The sequence below is a fragment of the Eubalaena glacialis genome, chromosome 7, assembly GCF_028564815.1.
Source record: "Eubalaena glacialis isolate mEubGla1 chromosome 7, mEubGla1.1.hap2.+ XY, whole genome shotgun sequence".
NCBI classification, from domain to species: Eukaryota; Metazoa; Chordata; class Mammalia; order Artiodactyla; family Balaenidae; genus Eubalaena; species Eubalaena glacialis.
Window position 1 is genome coordinate 129,074,838 of NC_083722.1, and position 14,578 is coordinate 129,089,415.

Here is a 14,578-nt window from a genome sequence, read left to right on the forward strand (position 1 = left end):
CGTGTTCAGAAAACAAGCTTGTGCTTAACCAAACGGAAAGGTGTGAGGAATGTATAACGGAGGATATTGGGTTTAACAGACATATGCTAATACTTATAAAATATATAATCATCAGACATACCGAATACCAAGAGAGGTCTACACAACATTCTGTAATAATCTCTACGGAACAGGATCCAAACATGAAAAGATATATGAATCAATGAAAGACATTCTGTACACCTAGAACAAACACAACATTGCAATCAAATTTGCTCTGAGAAAAATGAAAATTAAACTGAGAATATCAACAACAAATAAGTAGACATAGTTTCTGGGGGTTTGTCCTGGCACATTCCACTCTACTTTACAACCTACAAACAGGACTTCCAGGAAGGCTGTGTTGCCCTAGTAACCAGAGTTGGGAATATAGAAATGCTGCCCCCTTGTGGCCGTTTCCTGCAACAGCAGCTTTAAATGCAGAACTAATGGTCATGTGATATTCACAATTACTACAGGGCTGTAAAGGACACCTGCCCTCAAAAAATGTCCTGGTGCAGGTAATGGCCACAGGAATTGAGAACATGGCAAATTTTTCAAGGAAACAATTTGAAGAGGTGAGTTTCTCTGTTTTACTTAAAAAAAAAACGTAGATGAAAGCTCAATATCGGGAATTATTAGACGCATGCAAATCCAACCTACAAAAAGGTATCACCACCCAACACTCAAAATGCCATCAGTAAAAAGTCTACAAACAATAAATTCTGAAGGGGTTTTAGAGAACTGTGTACCCTCTAGTTGCTGGTGGGATGTACACTGGTAACAGCCAGTAGTGAGAACAGAATGGAGGTGCGTTGAAAGGGAAAAATTTGAACTACCATATGATCTAGTAGGCCCACTGCTGGGCCTAATCCCTGAGAAGACCAGAATCCAAAAGACACAGGCTGGCAATCCTGCACTGCATCAATATTTAGCATTGCCAAGACTTGGAAGTAACCAAAATGTCCATCCACAGATGAATGCACAAAGAAGAAGTGGTCCATGTACACAATGCAATATTCGCCATGCAAAAGGATGAAACACTGCTCTTTGCAGCACCATAGATGAGCCTAGAGATAATCACAGAACATGAGGTAAGTCGGAAAGCAGCCGACAAATAACCTGTGATATCACTCCTAGCTGTTACCTAACAACTGACACGTATGAACATATTTCCACAGAGAAAGACTCTCACAGACTTAGAAAACAAACTATGGTTATCTAAAAGGAAAGGTGGGAGGAATGGATACATTAAGATTAGGGTTACCGTACGTATACAAATACATATTAAACACACGTATCAAAAAGACCGACCATATACCAAGGGAGGTCTACTGAACGCTCTGTAATAATTTACACGGGGGCTTGCCTGGTGGCACCGTGGTTAAGAATCCACCTGCCAATGCAGGGGACACAGGTTCGATCCCTGGTTCGGGAAGGTCCCACATGCAGCAGAGCAACTAAGCCCGTGCACCACAACTAATGAGCCTACGCTCTGGAGCCCATGAGCCATAACTACTGAACCCATGCACCACAACTACTGAAGCCCACACGCCTAGAGCCCGTGCTCCGCAACAAGAGAAGCCACTGCAGTGAGAAGCCGGTGCACCGCAACGGAGAGTAGCCCCCGCTCACCGCAACTGGAGAAAGCCCACATGCAGCAACGAAGATCCAACTCAGCCAAAAATAAATAAATAAATAAAATAAATTTATTTAAAAAAATAATAGTAATTTACATGGGAAGAAGATCTGTACATGAGTAGATATATATAATGTTCAATTGAACCTGATTGTGCACACCCAGAACAAACACTATTCTGCTCATTACCCCAATTTAAAAAATTAAAACCACGAACAACAATTAATGAGACATAAAGTTATTGGGGTTTTCCCTGGCACATCCCATTCTAATTTACAACCTAGGAACACAACTTTCAGGAAGGCTCTGCTGCCCTAGTAACCAGACTTGGGAATGGAGAAATGCTGCCGCCTTGTGGCCGTTTCCCACAACAGCAGCTTTAAACACAGGGCTAAGGGTCACTTGAGATTCACAGTAATTGTAGGGCCGTAAATGACACGTGTCCTCAAAACATGTCCTGGGGTAGGTAATGGCCAAGAAAGTTCACAACACGGAAAATTTTTCAAGAAAACAATTTGAAGAGGTAAGTGTTACTCACTCGGTTGTTTTAAAAAAAGAAGAACATGGATAAAAGCTCAATATCAGGAATTATTGGTTGGATGCAAATCCAAACTACAAAAAGATTTCACCACCCAATATTCAAAATGCCATCCGTAAAAAGTCTACAAACAATGCATGCTGACGGGTTGGGGGAGAAATGCATACCCACTATGCTGTTGGTTGGATGTAAACTGGTAACAGCTAATCATGAGAACAGAACGGAGCTGCGTTTAAAAGGTAAAAATTGAGCTACCATATCATGCGGCCGATCCCCTAATGGGCCTATACCCTAAGAAGACCAGAATGGGAAAGGCACAGACAGGCAAACATGCCCTGCAGCAATATTTACAATAGCCAAGCCATGCAAGCAAACAAAATGTCCATCAACAGATAAATGGACAAAGAAGAAGTGGTATACGTACCGAATGGAATAGTAGCCTCGGGAAAAAAATGAACAATGCCGTTTGCAGGACTACACATGAGCCTAGAAATAATCATAGTACGTTACGTAAGTCAAAAGGGAATGACAAATATCCTATGATATCATTTATACGTGTTATCCTAAGATTGCTCCCAATGAACATATTTCCACAGAAAAACACACTCACAGACTGATAAAACAAACTAATGGTTAACCAAAATGAAAAGTGGGAGGATGGATAAATTAGGATTATTAGGAAATTAGCATACATATACTAACATATGTTAAATGTATATAAACATATAACATATAAACTATATGAATTATATAATCACCAATACATATAAAATATATCATGACAAAACACCTACCAAATACCAAGGGAGGTCTACTCAACATTCTGTAATAACATACATGGTAACAGGATCCGAAGATGAACAGACATATGTATGAATCATTGACCAGATTCTGTACAGCCAGACAATCACAACACTCTAATCAAATTTCCTCCGATAAGAAATATAAATTAAATTTAAAAAACGAACATAAGTAAGGAGACATAAACTTCTGGGGGCTTGTCCCAGCACATTCCACTCTAATTTACAACCGAGGAACACGACGTCCAGGAAGACTCTGTTGCCCTAGTAACAAGAGTTGAGAACGTAATAATGCTGCCGCCTTGTGGCTGTTTCCCACAACAGCAGCTTTAAACACAGTGCTAATGGTCGCTTAATAGTCACGAGGACTGCGGGGCTGTAAATGATACCTGCCCTCAAAAAATGTCCTGGGGTAGGGAATAGGCAAGAAATTTCAACACATGACAAAGTTTTCAAGAAGTCAATATGAGAGGGAAGTTGTACTCACTCTTTAAAAAAAAAAAGGAAAAGGAAAAAAAAGACACGCCTAAAGCTCAGTATAAGGAATTATTAGCTGCATGCAAATCCAACGTCCACAAAGGTTTCAGCTCACACCAGTCAAATGACCATCAGCAAAAAGTCTACAAACTATAAATGCTGAAGAGGTTTTAGGGAACTGTGTACCTTCTAGCTGCTGATGGGGTGTAAAGTGCTAACAGCACTAATGAAAACTGAATGCAGCTGCTTTAAAAGGTAAAAATTGAGCTACCGTATGATGCGGCAGGGCACCTTCTGGGCCTATAACCTAAGACCACCAGAATCGGAAAGACAGAGGCAGGCAAATGTGCACTGCAGCAATATTGAAAGAGCCAAGACATGGAAGCAAAAAAAAGCTCCATAAACAGATGAATGGACAAAGAAGAAGTGGTATATGTACAGAATGGAATATTAGCCACGAAAAAAAAATAAAAGAATGGCATATGCAGCACCACGGATGAGCCTAGAGGTAATCACACAACGTGAAGTAAGTCAGATTGCGAAAGACAAATGTTCTACGATATCACTTATGTTATCTGAAAATTCATAAAAATGAACATATTTCCATAGGGAAAGACAATCTCAGATGGAGAAGACAAACTTATGGTTAAGCCAAAGAAAAGGTGTGAGGAATGGACAAATTAGGATATTGGGGTTAACAAACATATACTAATACATATAAAATATATCATCCCCAAAGACCTATGGAATACCAAGAGTGGTCTATTCAACACTCTACAATAACCTACATGGAAAAGGACACAAAGATCAATAGATATATGTATATGTGTACATGAACAAGATTCTGTGCAGCTAGAACAAAAGACATTTTAAAATCCAATTTGCTCTGATAAAAATGAAAACTTAAAGACACAAACAAGAATTAAGGAGGCTAAAACTTATGGGGGTTTGTCCTGACACATTCCACTCTAATCTGCAACCTAAAAGCACAACTTGCAGCAAGGTTCTGTTTCCCTAGCAAGCAGAGTTGGCAACGTAGAAATGCTGCCACCTTAAGGCCGTTTCCTCAAACAGCAGCTTTAAATCCACTGCTAATGGTCACTAATATTCACAAGGACTGCAGGGCTGTAAATGACTCATGCCCTCAAAAACTGTCCTGGGGTAGGGAATGGCCAAAAAAATCCAAACGTGGCAAATTTTTCAAGAAGGAAATTTGAAGTTGTAAGTTTAGCTGAATCTTAAAAAAAAATGAAAAGGACATTGATACACGCAAAACATCAGGAATTATTAGACGCATGCAAATCCAATCTACACAAACGTATCACCTCACACCAGTCAGAATGACCATCAGCAAAACGTCAACAAACAATAGATGTTGAAGAAGTTGTGGAGAATAGCGTAACCTCTCGGTCTAAGTGGGATGTAAACTGGTAACCGCCAATAATAGGAACAGAATGGCAGTGCGTTGAAAGGTAAAAATTGAGTCCCCATATGATCCGGAAGGCCCACTATTGGGCCTGTCACCTGTGAAAGCCAGCATCAAAAAGACACAGGATGGAACATCGTGTATTGCAGCAGTATTTACAATAGCCAAGACATGGAAGCAACAAAAATGTCCATCATCAGATGAATGGACGAAAAAGTGGTCCATGTACACAATGCAATATTAGACACAGAAAAGAATGAAACAATGCCGTTTGCAGCACCATAGACGAGGCTACAGACAATCACACAACTTGAAGTAAGTCAGAAAGCGAGAGACACATATCCTATGATATCACGTATAGGTCTTATGTAAAAATTGATAGGAATGAACCTATTTCCACAGAGAAGGACACTCACGTGTTCAGAAAACAAGCTTGTGCTTAACCAAACGGAAAGGTGTGAGGAATGTATAACGGAGGATATTGGGTTTAACAGACATATGCTAATACTTATAAAATATATAATCATCAGACATACCGAATACCAAGAGAGGTCTACACAACATTCTGTAATAATCTCTACGGAACAGGATCCAAACATGAAAAGATATATGAATCAATGAAAGACATTCTGTACACCTAGAACAAACACAACATTGCAATCAAATTTGCTCTGAGAAAAATGAAAATTAAACTGAGAATATCAACAACAAATAAGTAGACATAGTTTCTGGGGGTTTGTCCTGGCACATTCCACTCTACTTTACAACCTACAAACAGGACTTCCAGGAAGGCTGTGTTGCCCTAGTAACCAGAGTTGGGAATATAGAAATGCTGCCCCCTTGTGGCCGTTTCCTGCAACAGCAGCTTTAAATGCAGAACTAATGGTCATGTGATATTCACAATTACTACAGGGCTGTAAAGGACACCTGCCCTCAAAAAATGTCCTGGTGCAGGTAATGGCCACAGGAATTCAGAACATGGCAAATTTTTCAAGGAAACAATTTGAAGAGGTGAGTTTCTCTGTTTTACTTAAAAAAAAAACGTAGATGAAAGCTCAATATCGGGAATTATTAGACGCATGCAAATCCAACCTACAAAAAGGTATCACCACCCAACACTCAAAATGCCATCAGTAAAAAGTCTACAAACAATAAATTCTGAAGGGGTTTTAGAGAACTGTGTACCCTCTAGTTGCTGGTGGGATGTACACTGGTAACAGCCAGTAGTGAGAACAGAATGGAGGTGCGTTGAAAGGGAAAAATTTGAACTACCATATGATCTAGTAGGCCCACTGCTGGGCCTAATCCCTGAGAAGACCAGAATCCAAAAGACACAGGCTGGCAATCCTGCACTGCATCAATATTTAGCATTGCCAAGACTTGGAAGTAACCAAAATGTCCATCCACAGATGAATGCACAAAGAAGAAGTGGTCCATGTACACAATGCAATATTCGCCATGGAAAAGGATGAAACACTGCTCTTTGCAGCACCATAGATGAGCCTAGAGATAATCACAGAACATGAGGTAAGTCGGAAAGCAGCCGACAAATAACCTGTGATATCACTCCTAGCTGTTACCTAACAACTGACACGTATGAACATATTTCCACAGAGAAAGACTCTCACAGACTTAGAAAACAAACTATGGTTATCTAAAAGGAAAGGTGGGAGGAATGGATACATTAAGATTAGGGTTACCGTACGTATGCAAATACATATTAAACACACGTATCAAAAAGACCGACCATATACCAAGGGAGGTCTACTGAACGCTCTGTAATAATTTACACGGGGGCTTGCCTGGTGGCACCGTGGTTAAGAATCCACCTGCCAATGCAGGGGACACAGGTTCGATCCCTGGTTCGGGAAGGTCCCACATGCAGCAGAGCAACTAAGCCCGTGCACCACAACTAATGAGCCTACGCTCTGGAGCCCATGAGCCATAACTACTGAGCCCATGCGCCACAACTACTGAAGCCCACATGCCTAGAGCCCGTGCTCCGCAACAAGAGAAGCCACTGCAGTGAGAAGCCGGTGCACCGCAACGGAGAGTAGCCCCCGCTCACCGCAACTGGAGAAAGCCCACATGCAGCAACGAAGATCCAACTCAGCCAAAAATAAATAAATAAATAAAATAAATTTATTTAAAAAAATAATAGTAATTTACATGGGAAGAGGATCTGTACATGAGTAGATATATATAATGTTCAATTGAACCTGATTGTGCACACCCAGAACAAACACTATTCTGCTCATTACCCCAATTTAAAAAATTAAAACCACAAACAACAATTAATGAGACATAAAGTTATTGGGGTTTTCCCTGGCACATCCCATTCTAATTTACAACCTAGGAACACAACTTTCAGGAAGGCTCTGCTGCCCTAGTAACCAGACTTGGGAATGGAGAAATGCTGCCGCCTTGTGGCCGTTTCCCACAACAGCAGCTTTAAACACAGGGCTAAGGGTCACTTGAGATTCACAGTAATTGTAGGGCCGTAAATGACACGTGTCCTCAAAACATGTCCTGGGGTAGGTAATGGCCAAGAAAGTTCACAACACGGAAAATTTTTCAAGAAAACAATTTGAAGAGGTAAGTGTTACTCACTCGGTTGTTTTAAAAAAAGAAGAACATGGATAAAAGCTCAATATCAGGAATTATTGGTTGGATGCAAATCCAAACTACAAAAAGATTTCACCACCCAATATTCAAAATGCCATCCGTAAAAAGTCTACAAACAATGCATGCTGACGGGTTGGGGGAGAAATGCATACCCACTATGCTGTTGGTTGGATGTAAACTGGTAACAGCTAATCATGAGAACAGAACGGAGCTGCGTTTAAAAGGTAAAAATTGAGCTACCATATCATGCGGCCGATCCCCTAATGGGCCTATACCCTAAGAAGACCAGAATGGGAAAGGCACAGACAGGCAAACATGCCCTGCAGCAATATTTACAATAGCCAAGCCATGCAAGCAAACAAAATGTCCATCAACAGATAAATGGACAAAGAAGAAGTGGTATACGTACCGAATGGAATAGTAGCCTCGGGAAAAAAATGAAAAATGCCGTTTGCAGGACTACACATGAGCCTAGAAATAATCATAGTACGTTACGTAAGTCAAAAGGGAATGACAAATATCCTATGATATCATTTATACGTGTTATCCTAAGATTGCTCCCAATGAACATATTTCCACAGAAAAACACACTCACAGACTGATAAAACAAACTAATGGTTAACCAAAATGAAAAGTGGGAGGATGGATAAATTAGGATTATTAGGAAATTAGCATACATATACTAACATATGTTAAATGTATATAAACATATAACATATAAACTATATGAATTATATAATCACCAATACATATAAAATATATCATGACAAAACACCTACCAAATACCAAGGGAGGTCTACTCAACATTCTGTAATAACATACATGGTAACAGGATCCGAAGATGAACAGACATATGTATGAATCATTGACCAGATTCTGTACAGCCAGACAATCACAACACTCTAATCAAATTTCCTCCGATAAGAAATATAAATTAAATTTAAAAAACGAACATAAGTAAGGAGACATAAACTTCTGGGGGCTTGTCCCAGCACATTCCACTCTAATTTACAACCGAGGAACACGACGTCCAGGAAGACTCTGTTGCCCTAGTAACAAGAGTTGAGAACGTAATAATGCTGCCGCCTTGTGGCTGTTTCCCACAACAGCAGCTTTAAACACAGTGCTAATGGTCGCTTAATAGTCACGAGGACTGCGGGGCTGTAAATGATACCTGCCCTCAAAAAATGTCCTGGGGTAGGGAATAGGCAAGAAATTTCAACACATGACAAAGTTTTCAAGAAGTCAATATGAGAGGGAAGTTGTACTCACTCTTTAAAAAAAAAAGGAAAAGAAAAAAAAAAGACATGCCTAAAGCTCAGTATAAGGAATTATTAGCTGCATGCAAATCCAACGTCCACAAAGGTTTCAGCTCACACCAGTCAAATGACCATCAGCAAAAAGTCTACAAACTATAAATGCTGAAGAGGTTTTAGGGAACTGTGTACCTTCTAGCTGCTGATGGGGTGTAAAGTGCTAACAGCACTAATGAAAACTGAATGCAGCTGCTTTAAAAGGTAAAAATTGAGCTACCGTATGATGCGGCAGGGCACCTTCTGGGCCTATAACCTAAGACCACCAGAATCGGAAAGACAGAGGCAGGCAAATGTGCACTGCAGCAATATTGAAAGAGCCAAGACATGGAAGCAAAAAAAAGCTCCATAAACAGATGAATGGACAAAGAAGAAGTGGTATATGTACAGAATGGAATATTAGCCACGAAAAAAAATAAAAGAATGGCATATGCAGCACCACGGATGAGCCTAGAGATAATCACACAACGTGAAGTAAGTCAGATTGCGAAAGACAAATGTTCTACAATATCACTTATGTTATCTGAAAATTCATAAAAATGAACATATTTCCATAGGGAAAGACAATCTCAGATGGAGAAGACAAACTTATGGTTAAGCCAAAGAAAAGGTGTGAGGAATGGACAAATTAGGATATTGGGGTTAACAAACATATACTAATACATATAAAATATATCATCCCCAAAGACCTATGGAATACCAAGAGTGGTCTATTCAACACTCTACAATAACCTACATGGAAAAGGACACAAAGATCAATAGATATATGTATATGTGTACATGAACAAGATTCTGTGCAGCTAGAACAAAAGACATTTTAAAATCCAATTTGCTCTGATAAAAATGAAAACTTAAAGACACAAACAAGAATTAAGGAGGCTAAAACTTATGGGGGTTTGTCCTGACACATTCCACTCTAATCTGCAACCTAAAAGCACAACTTGCAGCAAGGTTCTGTTTCCCTAGCAAGCAGAGTTGGCAACGTAGAAATGCTGCCACCTTAAGGCCGTTTCCTCAAACAGCAGCTTTAAATCCACTGCTAATGGTCACTAATATTCACAAGGACTGCAGGGCTGTAAATGACTCATGCCCTCAAAAACTGTCCTGGGGTAGGGAATGGCCAAAAAAATCCAAACGTGGCAAATTTTTCAAGAAGGAAATTTGAAGTTGTAAGTTTAGCTGAATCTTAAAAAAAAATGAAAAGGACATTGATACACGCAAAACATCAGGAATTATTAGACGCATGCAAATCCAATCTACACAAACGTATCACCTCACACCAGTCAGAATGACCATCAGCAAAACGTCAACAAACAATAGATGTTGAAGAAGTTGTGGAGAATAGCGTAACCTCTCGGTCTAAGTGGGATGTAAACTGGTAACCGCCAATAATAGGAACAGAATGGCAGTGCGTTGAAAGGTAAAAATTGAGTCCCCATATGATCCGGAAGGCCCACTATTGGGCCTGTCACCTGTGAAAGCCAGCATCAAAAAGACACAGGATGGAACATCGTGTATTGCAGCAGTATTTACAATAGCCAAGACATGGAAGCAACAAAAATGTCCATCATCAGATGAATGGACGAAAAAGTGGTCCATGTACACAATGCAATATTAGACACAGAAAAGAATGAAACAATGCCGTTTGCAGCACCATAGACGAGGCTACACACAATCACACAACTTGAAGTAAGTCAGAAAGCGAGAGACACATATCCTATGATATCACGTATAGGTCTTATGTAAAAATTGATAGGAATGAACCTATTTCCACAGAGAAGGACACTCACGTGTTCAGAAAACAAGCTTGTGCTTAACCAAACGGAAAGGTGTGAGGAATGTATAACGGAGGATATTGGGTTTAACAGACATATGCTAATACTTATAAAATATATAATCATCAGACATACCGAATACCAAGAGAGGTCTACACAACATTCTGTAATAATCTCTACGGAACAGGATCCAAACATGAAAAGATATATGAATCAATGAAAGACATTCTGTACACCTAGAACAAACACAACATTGCAATCAAATTTGCTCTGAGAAAAATGAAAATTAAACTGAGAATATCAACAACAAATAAGTAGACATAGTTTCTGGGGGTTTGCCCTGGCACATTCCACTCTACTTTACAACCTACAAACAGGACTTCCAGGAAGGCTGTGTTGCCCTAGTAACCAGAGTTGGGAATATAGAAATGCTGCCCCCTTGTGGCCGTTTCCTGCAACAGCAGCTTTAAATGCAGAACTAATGGTCATGTGATATTCACAATTACTACAGGGCTGTAAAGGACACCTGCCCTCAAAAAATGTCCTGGTGCAGGTAATGGCCACAGGAATTCAGAACATGGCAAATTTTTCAAGGAAACAATTTGAAGAGGTGAGTTTCTCTGTTTTACTTAAAAAAAAAACGTAGATGAAAGCTCAATATCGGGAATTATTAGACGCATGCAAATCCAACCTACAAAAAGGTATCACCACCCAACACTCAAAATGCCATCAGTAAAAAGTCTACAAACAATAAATTCTGAAGGGGTTTTAGAGAACTGTGTACCCTCTAGTTGCTGGTGGGATGTACACTGGTAACAGCCAGTAGTGAGAACAGAATGGAGGTGCGTTGAAAGGGAAAAATTTGAACTACCATATGATCTAGTAGGCCCACTGCTGGGCCTAATCCCTGAGAAGACCAGAATCCAAAAGACACAGGCTGGCAATCCTGCACTGCATCAATATTTAGCATTGCCAAGACTTGGAAGTAACCAAAATGTCCATCCACAGATGAATGCACAAAGAAGAAGTGGTCCATGTACACAATGCAATATTCGCCATGGAAAAGGATGAAACACTGCTCTTTGCAGCACCATAGATGAGCCTAGAGATAATCACAGAACATGAGGTAAGTCGGAAAGCAGCCGACAAATAACCTGTGATATCACTCCTAGCTGTTACCTAACAACTGACACGTATGAACATATTTCCACAGAGAAAGACTCTCACAGACTTAGAAAACAAACTATGGTTATCTAAAAGGAAAGGTGGGAGGAATGGATACATTAAGATTAGGGTTACCGTACGTATGCAAATACATATTAAACACACGTATCAAAAAGACCGACCATATACCAAGGGAGGTCTACTGAACGCTCTGTAATAATTTACACGGGGGCTTGCCTGGTGGCACCGTGGTTAAGAATCCACCTGCCAATGCAGGGGACACAGGTTCGATCCCTGGTTCGGGAAGGTCCCACATGCAGCAGAGCAACTAAGCCCGTGCACCACAACTAATGAGCCTACGCTCTGGAGCCCATGAGCCATAACTACTGAGCCCATGCACCACAACTACTGAAGCCCACACGCCTAGAGCCCGTGCTCCGCAACAAGAGAAGCCACTGCAGTGAGAAGCCGGTGCACCGCAACGGAGAGTAGCCCCCGCTCACCGCAACTGGAGAAAGCCCACATGCAGCAACGAAGATCCAACTCAGCCAAAAATAAATAAATAAATAAAATAAATTTATTTAAAAAAATAATAGTAATTTACATGGGAAGAGGATCTGTACATGAGTAGATATATATAATGTTCAATTGAACCTGATTGTGCACACCCAGAACAAACACTATTCTGCTCATTACCCCAATTTAAAAAATTAAAACCACGAACAACAATTAATGAGACATAAAGTTATTGGGGTTTTCCCTGGCACATCCCATTCTAATTTACAACCTAGGAACACAACTTTCAGGAAGGCTCTGCTGCCCTAGTAACCAGACTTGGGAATGGAGAAATGCTGCCGCCTTGTGGCCGTTTCCCACAACAGCAGCTTTAAACACAGGGCTAAGGGTCACTTGAGATTCACAGTAATTGTAGGGCCGTAAATGACACGTGTCCTCAAAACATGTCCTGGGGTAGGTAATGGCCAAGAAAGTTCACAACACGGAAAATTTTTCAAGAAAACAATTTGAAGAGGTAAGTGTTACTCACTCGGTTGTTTTAAAAAAAGAAGAACATGGATAAAAGCTCAATATCAGGAATTATTGGTTGGATGCAAATCCAAACTACAAAAAGATTTCACCACCCAATATTCAAAATGCCATCCGTAAAAAGTCTACAAACAATGCATGCTGACGGGTTGGGGGAGAAATGCATACCCACTATGCTGTTGGTTGGATGTAAACTGGTAACAGCTAATCATGAGAACAGAACGGAGCTGCGTTTAAAAGGTAAAAATTGAGCTACCATATCATGCGGCCGATCCCCTAATGGGCCTATACCCTAAGAAGACCAGAATGGGAAAGGCACAGACAGGCAAACATGCCCTGCAGCAATATTTACAATAGCCAAGCCATGCAAGCAAACAAAATGTCCATCAACAGATAAATGGACAAAGAAGAAGTGGTATACGTACCGAATGGAATAGTAGCCTCGGGAAAAAAATGAACAATGCCGTTTGCAGGACTACACATGAGCCTAGAAATAATCATAGTACGTTACGTAAGTCAAAAGGGAATGACAAATATCCTATGATATCATTTATACGTGTTATCCTAAGATTGCTCCCAATGAACATATTTCCACAGAAAAACACACTCACAGACTGATAAAACAAACTAATGGTTAACCAAAATGAAAGGTGGGAGGATGGATAAATTAGGATTATTAGGAAATTAGCATACATATACTAACGTATGTTAAATGTATATAAACATATAACATATAAACTATATGAATTATATAATCACCAATACATATAAAATATATCATGACAAAACACCTACCAAATACCAAGGGAGGTCTACTCAACATTCTGTAATAACATACATGGTAACAGGATCCGAAGATGAACAGACATATGTATGAATCATTGACCAGATTCTGTACAGCCAGACAATCACAACACTCTAATCAAATTTCCTCTGATAAGAAATATAAATTAAATTTAAAAAACGAACATAAGTAAGGAGACATAAACTTCTGGGGGCTTGTCCCAGCACATTCCACTCTAATTTACAACCGAGGAACACGACGTCCAGGAAGACTCTGTTGCCCTAGTAACAAGAGTTGAGAACGTAATAATGCTGCCGCCTTGTGGCTGTTTCCCACAACAGCAGCTTTAAACACAGTGCTAATGGTCGCTTAATAGTCACGAGGACTGCGGGGCTGTAAATGATACCTGCCCTCAAAAAATGTCCTGGGGTAGGGAATAGGCAAGAAATTTCAACACATGACAAAGTTTTCAAGAAGTCAATATGAGAGGGAAGTTGTACTCACTCTTTAAAAAAAAAAGGAAAAGGAAAAAAAAGACATGCCTAAAGCTCAGTATAAGGAATTATTAGCTGCATGCAAATCCAACGTCCACAAAGGTTTCAGCTCACACCAGTCAAATGACCATCAGCAAAAAGTCTACAAACTATAAATGCTGAAGAGGTTTTAGGGAACTGTGTACCTTCTAGCTGCTGATGGGGTGTAAAGTGCTAACAGCACTAATGAAAACTGAATGCAGCTGCTTTAAAAGGTAAAAATTGAGCTACCGTATGATGCGGCAGGGCACCTTCTGGGCCTATAACCTAAGACCACCAGAATCGGAAAGACAGAGGCAGGCAAATGTGCACTGCAGCAATATTGAAAGAGCCAAGACATGGAAGCAAAAAAAAGCTCCATAAACAGATGAATGGACAAAGAAGAAGTGGTATATGTACAGAATGGAATATTAGCCACGAAAAAAAATAAAAGAATGGCATA